The sequence below is a fragment of the Trichosurus vulpecula genome, chromosome 7, assembly GCF_011100635.1.
Source record: "Trichosurus vulpecula isolate mTriVul1 chromosome 7, mTriVul1.pri, whole genome shotgun sequence".
In the NCBI taxonomy this organism is placed as follows: Eukaryota; Metazoa; Chordata; class Mammalia; order Diprotodontia; family Phalangeridae; genus Trichosurus; species Trichosurus vulpecula.
Window position 1 is genome coordinate 219,043,247 of NC_050579.1, and position 8,474 is coordinate 219,051,720.

General features: G+C 39.0%; 1 pseudogene; it reads left to right on the top strand.

Moving 5' to 3' along the window:
* Positions 1–584: 584 nt before the first annotated feature.
* Positions 585–1,535, top strand: LOC118858473 (annotated as a pseudogene).
* The last annotated feature ends 6,939 nt before the right edge of the window (positions 1,536–8,474 follow it).

Below are 8,474 nucleotides of genomic sequence, written 5' to 3' on the forward strand. Positions count from 1 at the left end.
AAAAAATAAAATGTTCTCTTCATTCTTTTTCATCATGTTTTTGTTATAATCATTTTGAATCTTTATAATCAAGTCATTTCTCCAGCACATAATGTCTGAATGATGCTAGGGAACTTTGCAAGACAATAAATTTCAAAGTAGTTTCAGTGGTAGATGATAAATCTATCAGGAGTTTCCTATACCATCACAATCACATATCTAATCACAAAGGAAAAAATGCCATAATTTGTGGCACCCTGAGATCACAGTGTTGCATAATCACAAGGTTAAAAAGAGAATTCACAAAGTATAAAAGCTATCTTTGACCAGCAGTACAATGCCTACTTGCAAAAAACAAACAAAAACTAAACTAAACAAAACAGAGAGAATCTCTCCAGTCTATGGCTAAATATAGAGAGCATAAATGTCGGAAGAGTATAACAAATGATTGTAAACATCTTCTACTTTCTGGCATAGGGAAGGAGAATAAGAAAATTACCCTGGACAATGAAACTTGAAAAATAATATAATTGTCTCTTCAGGCGTCCTCGTGCAAGTGACATTGTCTTTAAACCCTGCATGGCTATCCCTGAAGCACCTTCAAGATGCCCAGGGAAGACAGGACTACTTGGAAATCCAATTACTTCCTCAAGATCATCCAACTTTTGGATGATTATCCAAAAGGCTTCATTGTGGGAGCAGACAACGTGGGCTCCAAGCAGATGCAGCAGATCCGCATGTCTCTCCATGGGTAGGCCGTGGTATTGATGGGAAAAAACACCGTGATGCACAAAGCCATTTGAGGGCATGTGGAGAACAACTCTGCCCTGGAGAAACTGCTGCCTCATATTCGGGGGAATGTGGGCTTTGTGTTCACCAAGGAAAATCTGACCGAGATTAGTGATATGCTTCTGGCCAATAAGGTGCCAGCTGCCACCCATGCCGGTGCCACTGCCCCATGTGATGTCACTGTGCCAGCCCAGAACACTGGCCTGGGTCCTGAGAAGACTTCCTTCTTCCAGGCTCTGGGTATCACCACTAAGATTTCCAGGGGAACCATTGAAATCTTGAGTGATGTGCAACTGATTAAGACCGGGGACAAAGTGGGTGCCAGTGAGGCCACCTTGTTGAACATGCTGAACATCTTCCCATTCTCCTTTGGGCTGATAATTCAGCAGGTGTTTGATAATGGCAGCATCTATAACCCTGAAGTACTGGACATCACAGAGGAAACTTTGCACCTTCGGTTCTTAGAGGGTGTCCGTAAGGTTGCCAGCATCTGCCTGCAGATTGGCTACCCAACTGTTGCATCAGTACCCCACTCGATCATCAATGGGTACAAGTGGGTCTTATCTATAGCTGTGGAGACTGAGTATACCTTCCCACTCGCTGAAAAGGTGAAGGCCTTCCTGGACCCTTTGGCATTTGCAGTGGCTGCCCCTGTGGCTGCTGCCCCAGCTGCTGCTGTGCCTGCTGCTGCAGCTCCAGCCAAGGTGGAAGCCAAGCAAGAATCCGAGGAATCTGATGAAGATATGGGATTTGGTCTATTTGATTAGCCCACAGGAAACAACTATTTCAGCCAGTTTATTTGTGAAACAAAGAAATAAAAAGTGCTCATTTATCTCAAAAAATAATATAATTTTAAAAAAAAGAATTCAAGGAAAGTATGGTGCAAAAAGGAATGTGGACAGAAACGTTCTTACCAGAAGACAATGACAAAGGTAAAAACAATGAACATCAGGACAAACTAAATGGATTTCCAAGACAAGATTCCAATATGTTGTACCCAGGGATACCATCCACTCACACGAATTCCCCCTTACAAACTACCCAAGTCAAACATGCCCTTTTTATGGTTCTGCATCCTGTTAAAACTCACAGCTCAAAAGCTTTGACTCAAAGACATTTATTTTTAATGGTCAGCAAGCAGATCAAGTTAATTCAAAGTAAAAGCATCAATGAAAAAATATAGCAAGAAAAGTAGCAATAGAACCCCCCCCAACCCTGATTCCCCCATAAATACATGGTCCAGTAATGGGAAGAGTAAGAATATCTTGGGAAAACATATCAAGGGGCATATACATATATATATATATATATATATATATATATATATATATATATATATATATATATATATATATATATATATATATACATATATAAATATCCCTAGTACCTGCTTAGAGAAGCAATATATGATTTTGATGCTGATAGGGATATGTAATTTCCCATTCCTCTGTGGCACTTATCAGTAAGGCAAGATTCATGACCTTGAGAATGACCATGAACATGCCTGCATGGTTCAGAATCACAAAGTATGAAAAACTCTCTAGGTAGAAGGCAGAGGAAGTATAACATTTATTTAGACACCAGCATATCAAATCACAAGACCAATTGATTCCGATTCAATATAGTAGGAATTATATTCCAAAACCAGTAAGCCCACCTCAATGTAGCAACAAGGAAATTATAACACAGTATTATAGCAAGGAACCAAGTCATCCTGTAGCCTTCCTCCCTGCTAGGGCCTTCCTGTAAACAATCACTCATGAATCCTAACTGTCTGCTTGCCTGCATACTCTCCCACAGTTCTGAAAGCCTTGCAGTTCTCAGAGTCCTTGCAGTCTACTGGATTCTCTGGATTCTCAGTTCTCCAATCTCTTGATGCTGTAGATACTCAGTTCTTTGACCTCTGCAACTCTCTGGTCTGCACTCTCAGCTCTGCAGTCTCTCTTGACACTGACTTTCTCAATGTTTGCTCAATGCCCACTTCATGTCTGCTTCCTCAGTGTCTTCTTCATGGCTGCTTCTTGATTAGGCTTTTCTCACACTTTGGGCTCTCCTTATATACATTTCAAGCTGACATCAGATTGGCTAGAACTCAGGTCTCTGACTGGCTGAATTCATGCTCATCTGATTGACTAGAACTCAGTGCACATACAATTGGCGCTGTTCTTAGCACCTCTCCTTAGGGCCCTGAGGCTTCACACCTCTCCTAAATTAATTAGCAAAAGGGTGTGGTTAGTGAGAGTGTGTGGGCCTGGGGCTTAGCATCTAGTAAGTAAAGGCCCTATTGAATGGGCAGGGAAAGATCTTTAATCACATTAAAACCACACTATTCCAATAACCTTCTGAGTTGTCTCCCTGCTTCAAGTCATTCTCACTCTAATCTATCCTATATGTAGTTGACATAGTAATTTTCCTAAACGGTAGATTTGACCAAATCACTCTCTTACTCAATATGATCCAATGATTCTATATTAACTTTGGGATTCAATATTTCAACTTAACTTTATCTTATTTTAATTTCTATTCTGTGTAAGTTTTAACATGAGCATAATTATTAGTAGAGTGCTATTTGCATATAATTTAAAATATATATACACATTGTTGATGCATGCTCAAGAAAACTTAAGGATGTGGATACATTATCAAAAAAAAAGTTAGGAGACAACAATTTTGGAGCAGTGGTGAGGATGATTTGTCCTTTTGTAAGATTATTTTGCTAGCTATGTGGACAATAGATTGGAAAGAGGAGAAAACCACCAGCTGTGAATGCAATTAGTAAGCTATTGCAAAAATGTTTAGGCAAGTAATGATGAGGACCTGAACTAGTGTGATGACCTCATTAATGGATAGAAGGAGAAAGCTGTGAGTGATGTTGTAGAGGTAGAAAAAACAGGACTTGACAAGTGATTGGAATTGGGGTTAGGGTAGGTGAGGAAGACTTAGTAGAACTGGACAGTGAAAAGATCATGAATTGGGGAAAATAGAATCGGAGCTACCAGCAGCAGTAGGGAAATTAAGGAGATTCCTCTCCAAGCTGTACTCTGTGTTTTCTCCATGATGATCCAGAAATCTTTTCACATGGAAACTCACATCTGCCTCTTCAAACTTCCCTCCTGCTTGAATGATGCCTCCCAGAACCTCCACTTAAGGAAGGCATCCAAGTTATTAATGCATTCATTCCTTTCCAAGCTTGACTCTGGGACATTCTCTACCATTCTCACAGGGGACATTTACTTAGCTGCTTCGCTCTACTTTTTTGGTTCCTTTTTTGTATTGTCTTTCCAATCGCAATGTAAGTTTCTTCAGGGAAGGTGCTGTCTTTTCCCTAATGCATTTGTGTGTATTTCCAGCACTTAACACAATGCTTAGTATATTGTGCTTTAGTTATTTAATTGTGTCTGACTCTTTATGACACTATGGACCATACTGTACATAGTTCTTAGCAAAGATACTAGAATGGTTTGTCATTTCCTACTGTAGCTCATTTTATAGATGAAGAAACTGAGGCAAACAGGGTTAAGTGACTTGTCCAGGATCACCCAACTAGTGAATATCTGAGGCCAGATTAGAATTTAGCTATTCCTGACTCTGGGCCAAGCATTCTGTCCACTGAGCCACCTAGGTGCCTCAGTGTTAATAAATTCTTGTTTACTGCTTGAACTGGGAGAAGAGAAGATTTTGGGTGAAAGAAACTTTTGTGATCTAAACTATTCAGATATACTAAAATTGACATACTATTCAGTGATGTCCAACAGACAGAAGATGACATAGAATCACATCTCAGGGGATTAGGATTGGATATATACTGTAGAATAGAGAGCTACATGCATAGTCATAAATGTTGTAAATAGTGAATGACCTTATACACCTGGCACAATAAAAAAGCATACAATTAAGAGTCAGAGGTCTTGCTTAGGTTCAAATGCCAAATCTGCTACTTAGCTATCATTATGACCCTGGAAAAGTCACTTAACTTGTCAAGGTCTGTTTCTTCATCTGTAAAATAAAAGTATTAACCAGGAGGAGTTCTAAGTTCCTTCTAACTCTGAATTGATGAGTCTGTGACCGTTGTTATTTTGAAAAGCTAGAAATGAAGGCAATCAACAAGACATGGGAGTCAGAATACTGGTCGTGAGTGATGGTAGCTCTTCATCCATAGGAACTGATGCGTAAGCTAGACAATATGACCATTCAAAACAGTTCATTCATAAAGAAGTCAACCAGTCCCTCTAGAAATTGTTCAATCAAGTCTGAATCATTGTAAGTGCCTACCTAAAATCATAGAATGTTCTGTATTTTCACTTCTACCCCTTAGGTTTCCTGGTTTCAGCAAAAACTCAAGTCAAATCTTATCTTCTTAAAGAGTCCTTTACCATTCTGTCCAGTTCCTATTACCTTCCCCTCTGAGATTAATTTCCATACATTCCCCACATATTTTGTACGTATTTATTTATTTACATCTTATTTCCTCCATTAAATGTAATCTCTTTGAGGACAGGGAATATTTTTGCCTTTCTTTGTATCCTTACTGCTTAGCATAATAATGACACATAATAATCCTTTAATTAAAGTTTAGGGACTGATTGAATATAGGATACTTATTCTCCTTAGGAGGCCTTATTCTCCACAATTACCTGACTTAAACATCTTGCTAGGTCCAACTCTTGTCTTCTGAAAGACTCAAGAGAAAAGGTAAGTGCAGAGTTGAATTTGTTACCCAAGGGGTCAAGATGGGTAAAAGGGGACAGAGTGGCTAGTTCAAAGGAGATGACCTAAACCAAGGCTGTCTAACCTTAGGTTTTTATTGAAACAATAGACAATATATTTTGATTTGCCTTTCTAGTGAGTGCTCTGTAGTAGCTAGGCTTTGTTTACTAAAGCACTTATGTAAATTTCTATGCTGCATTTTGGACAGCCCTGACCTAAAGGACAAATGAATAGTTGAAAGATTGGAGGTCATGATGGGGATATCATGTTGGGGATAAAGAGTATGGTTTGACAAAGACAGGCAGAAGGAGAAGTGGAAAGGCAGCATCCTAAGGTCAGAAAAAGAGATTTTAATATTCTCGTATATGGAGATGGTGCATTTTTAGGTTATTGGAAAATTAAGGGAATTACAATCTTTGTATATGGCTGAAGTGGAATGGAGGTCATGACAAGTGCATATGTTGAGGAAATGAATGATGAGGTTTTTGAGGGAGAATTAATATATACAATGAAGTCCTCTAGTATGAAGGCTAGAATTGGAGAGGGGAAATAAATTATGAGCCATGTACCAAATTCATTGAAGAAGGAAGGGAAGTGACCTGGGGATCTTCAGACAATGGCTATAAAAATTTTCATTGGGTGATAAATATGAATAGCATGGACTTTCAAGGAGCAGAGATTACTGAATGATGACATTAGGGAGAGATCCTAGAAGTGGCAATGGGGTGAAAGGAACATTCCAACTCCAACGCCTTGAGCAATGAGCCATGGGGAATGAGCGCAACCAATACTGGTGAGGAGAATCTGTGTCATCAGCAAGGAATAAGTTTCGGTGATAACTAGAAGATGGAAGGAGTACAAAAGGAAAATATTTAGGTTGAAGGGAAGTTTGTTGCTTATGGAATTGACATTCCACAGTGGAAAAAGTGGATGACTTTTGTTTGGAAGGCTGGAGACGGTGGGGAAATAGAATGATAAATGGTGAAACTATATGAACAGGCAGTTTTCAGTTGAAGAAATTAAAGATATCTATAGTCATGAAAAAGTGCTCTAAATCATTATTGGTTAGAGAAATTCAAATTAAAACAACTCTGAGGTACCACTTCACATCTATTAGATTGGCTAACATGACAAAAAAAGGAAAGCAATAAATGTTGGAGAAGATATGGGAAAATTGGAACACTAACGCATTGTTGGGGGAGTTGTGAACTGATCCAACTATTCTAGAGAGTAATTTGGAACTATGCCCAAAGGGTTATGAAACAGGGCATGCCCTCTTATCCAGCAATACTACTACTAAGGCTATATCCCAAAGAGATCATAAAAAAGGGAAAAGGCCCTACATATACAAAAATATTTATAACAGCTTTTTTTATGGTGGCAAAGAATTGGAAATTGAAGGGATGCCCAACAATTGGGGAATGGCTGAACAAGTTGTGGTATATGAATGTATGGAAATACTAGTGTGCTGTAAGAAATGATGAGCAAGTGGATTTCAGAAAAACCCTAGAAAGACATACAGGATCTGAGTGATGCTGTGTGAAATGATCAGAACCCAGAGAACATTATACACAGAAGCATCATGCAATGATCAACCATGATAGACTTAGCTCTTCTCAGCATTACAATTATCCAAGGAAATTCCAAAAGACTCATGGTGGAAAATGCTATCCCTATCCAGAGAAAGAACTATGCAGTCTGAAGGCAGATTGAAGCATAGTATTTTCATTTTGCTTTTGTTTTGTTTTTTTTTCTTTCTCTTGGATTTTCCCTTTTTTTCTTCTTCTTCTTTCACACCCATGACTAATGTGGAAATATGTTTAACATGATTGTACATGTATAAACTATATCAGATTGCTTGCTGTATTGGGGGGAAGGAAGAAGGGTGAAAAATTTGTAACTCAAAATCTTATAAAAATGAATGTTGAAAATGGCCTTTGCATGTAATTAGAAAAAATAAAATACCATAAAAAGATACTTTCCTTATCTCTTAAAAAAAGGAATGTGGAGGTAAGGGATAGGGAATGGATGATGATCTACAGAGTTTCAGTCACTGGCATGTACTCATCATCAGGTTTGACCATCTGTAATAGTGTTCATTGAGTAGAAGAAGTCACAGCTCTTCCTAGAGGAGAGTGTATTTTAGGTAAGAGACAAATGCAGCACCATATAGAAGGCATAGGGTCACATGAGAGACCTTGTTTTACTTATTTTTTTCCTCTGAAGGCTGGAGATTAGGCAGGAGAGAACAAAGCAGCCAATGGAGGCTGAAGGAGATGGAGAAGGAGATTTAAGTCCCGCCCTCCATTGACATTTCCTTCATTCCTCCTTCAAGGGACATTTGCAGCAGGAATTAGAAAACCTGAGGTTAAAAGAAATATTGCTTCTCTTGGCACCAGAGACTTTGCTCATCAGCTGGGAGATCAGGCAGGCAGCAGGAGATGGAAACTGGCTTATGCTGTCATAGACTGAGGCTGGGGATGAGACAAGCTAGCAACAGGTGGAAATATCTAGCACAGAGAGTTCTATTAGGCCTGGCCCTTTGTAATCTTCCCTCAGCTGACAGAAACTATAAATTGTGCATGACATCTACCCAAAATGACTCCTTATGACTTGACTGACTTGAACTCTATGCAGTCGTTTGCACCAATAAAGTGTGGCCTATGTCCCGCTTCCTCTTTTTATCGTAAAGAGAATGCATGTAGGGCATAGTACAATAAACCCTGCATAATCTCCAGCCTCTTTGAGAAAGAGAAGTGGTTCCTTTTACTTCCAGACTCTTCAGTCAGAGGACCTGTGCTCAAATTCCACTTCTGCCATGTCTCATCTGGGTGGCTAGACAAGTGACTTAACCTTTCAGTGCTGCAGTTTCCTCAGCTACAAAATTAATGGGTGGAACTAGATAACCTTTATTAAAGTACCTTCCCATTCTAAATCTACAATCCTTTAAGCCACAAGGAATTAAGGGAATGATAGTAATATATTAGTTTGGCTAT